This window comes from Setaria italica, chromosome IV (genome assembly GCF_000263155.2).
Source record: "Setaria italica strain Yugu1 chromosome IV, Setaria_italica_v2.0, whole genome shotgun sequence".
In the NCBI taxonomy this organism is placed as follows: Eukaryota; Viridiplantae; Streptophyta; class Magnoliopsida; order Poales; family Poaceae; genus Setaria; species Setaria italica.
The window spans coordinates 3,976,785-3,979,084 of record NC_028453.1 but is presented as its reverse complement, the minus strand read 5'-3'; the positions used below and the strand labels follow the sequence as shown (position 1 = coordinate 3,979,084).

The window sequence follows — 2,300 nt, the reverse complement described above, 5'->3', positions numbered from 1 at the left end:
CTCGCTGCCGCTTAAGTGAGCGGCCGAAAGCCCGCACGGCGAGATAGGAAGGCGGCGGCGGGCTAAAGCTCGGGGATCTGACGCGGGCCGGATTGACACGGGCTGCACAGGACGGTAGGAGCGACGGCGGCCGGGCGGCCTGCGACGAGCCTGGCGGAGTTGCGGGTGGCGTGGTGCTACGGGCGCGGTGGTGGTGGTGGGCGCGCGTCCATGGCGGCCATCCACGTCAACGGCACCTGGGTCCGACGCATGCCAACGTGGGCGTCGGCCGCCGGGGCTAAGCCTGCAGCGGCAGCCACGAAGACGACGCGTGATCGCCGCGGGATCAACTAGCTAAGCATCTCAGCGTGTCACCTTCCCAGGGTCGAGCGCCCTGTACTAAACTCTAAAAATGAAGCCTACCTCCCTAAAAAATAAGACTATAAATAAGATATATAATATATCACAATAAGATATATCAAAAACCGTACCTATTCGACTCTTAAAACACTAGATAATCCAGAACCAAAACAAAGATAACAGAACACCTAGATGGATCAATATTATATTAGCTATCATCCATCAATATTGATTAAAATATTGAAAATTAATTGGACCAGATTAATATACCTGATGCGCAACCGACAGGTAAAAAGCAAGACCGAAGGGACGCGGTGAAAACTAGGCCTTGTTTAGTTGCCTAATTTTGGACAACCAAAATCACTGTAGCATACTGTAGCGTTTTGTTTGTATTTATGAATTATTATCAAATATTGACTAATTAGGCTAAAAAAATTCATCTCGCAAAGTACAACAAAACTGTGCAATTAGTTTTTAATTTCATCTACATTCAGTACTCCATACATGTACCGCAAGTTTGATGTGATGGGGAATCTTCTTTTTGCATAGTGTCGAAGTTAGAATTTTGAAGGAAGTAAACAGGGTCCTAAAAATCAATTGGCCGAACTGCAGGAGTCATGCTGCACCTGATGCCTGATCCGCTGATCGCCTGGAGCGGTGCTGCGGTGGAGCCCTAGTCCGGACTCCTGAGTTCCTAACACGGGTCGTGGTTGCCGGTTAGTGACGCCTCTATCGCCTCGATCCTGCCGATGCCGATTCCCGAGTCCCACGCCGCGTCTGACGAGTCTCGACAGCCGACGGACGGATCACGGATGGACTCTAGTGAGCCGTCATAACTATAGCCTATAGCCCTATAGGTCTGCCCTGCCAGTTTGGTGGACCCCAGAAATTTGGGGGACCTGTGCAAACGCATCGGGCGCACTTGCCTGGGGCTCGGCCCTGCACCTTCCCACAGGAACATCAGGTATTGCGTCCTTTCTTGCGTATTCTCAAAAAAAAAATATTGCATCCTTTCTTGCGTATTCTCAAAAAAAAAAATTGCGTCCTTTCTTTTAACATGTCCTTTCATCACGAAGTAGAGTAGTAACTTCTTGGCTCCTCATGGGCTCCTCGATGTGCTTTGGGCCCTGCCGGGCTGAGCAGAGTTTAGCCCATAGGACTGCAACTTGTGCATTTGTTGCCCTGCCTGTCAGACTCTGACGCGTGTTGAGCCTTGTGCAACCTGTTGCTGTTTTTTCTTTGTTTTGTGTCTGAAATGAATAAAAAAAGACCTGCAAGGAACACAATATACGAGCTGCAGGAACACACTACGAGCTTTGACCTATTGACCCCATTACCTGGACGGGACCGTGAATCTTGCTTTCAGTTCAGCTACGACCCTCCATCCTTTGCCTCAACATGCGTCCTGCGCACATCAGAAGGTTGGTTTGAAACTAAACATTGACCTTAACTCTTTATACTGGTTATTTTTTTAGGAGGTACTGATACCGGATCCAGGGGGCAGTTCCCCAATAGCTCCCGTGACCTCCCGGTGCTAAAATCACCCGCTCACAGCACCCCCCCACCCACGCGCCTCACTCCCCCCTTCACCCCACGCGCCGTCCCTCTCCCCCCCCCCTTCCTCTCCTCCCGCCGCTGCCGCCGCCCGCTCCCTCTCACTCGTCCTCTTCTGCCTCATTTCCAAGGTCCGGCTATCGGCTCCATCCATGACCCTGGATTCGCTGCTATCGATCGTTGAGGGGTTGACTGCAGCTTCCCGCCGCCGAATGTGCCGTTCGACCGCATGCAGTTCTGGTAAGGGCTCATACATTATATTCCTCCCCTTCTGACCTTGTTTGGATACTAGTGAGCTGAAGTGGAATGGGAGGGATTGGAGAGTAAATTAGTTCATTTTAGACTCAATCCCCTTTATTTTCTTCCAATCCTTTTCTAACCCTATTTCGGCATGACCACCTGCAATA

At 50.7% G+C, this 2,300-nt stretch overlaps 1 protein-coding gene across 3 annotated transcripts in view; it reads left to right on the top strand.

Annotated features, from left to right (window-relative positions):
- The first annotated feature begins 1,919 nt into the window (after positions 1-1,919).
- LOC101758507 (proline-rich receptor-like protein kinase PERK7) overlaps positions 1,920-2,300 on the top strand; it is a 5,830-nt gene continuing 5,449 nt past the window's right edge. For 2 of the 3 annotated variants that reach the window (XM_004964631.4, XM_004964629.4), the window contains exon 1: positions 1,921-2,133. The gene's annotated coding sequence lies outside the window, so the exon portion shown is untranslated. Of the gene's footprint in view, positions 2,134-2,300 lie in introns of all 3 variants that reach the window. The other variant, XM_022825989.1, reaches the window with a different exon arrangement.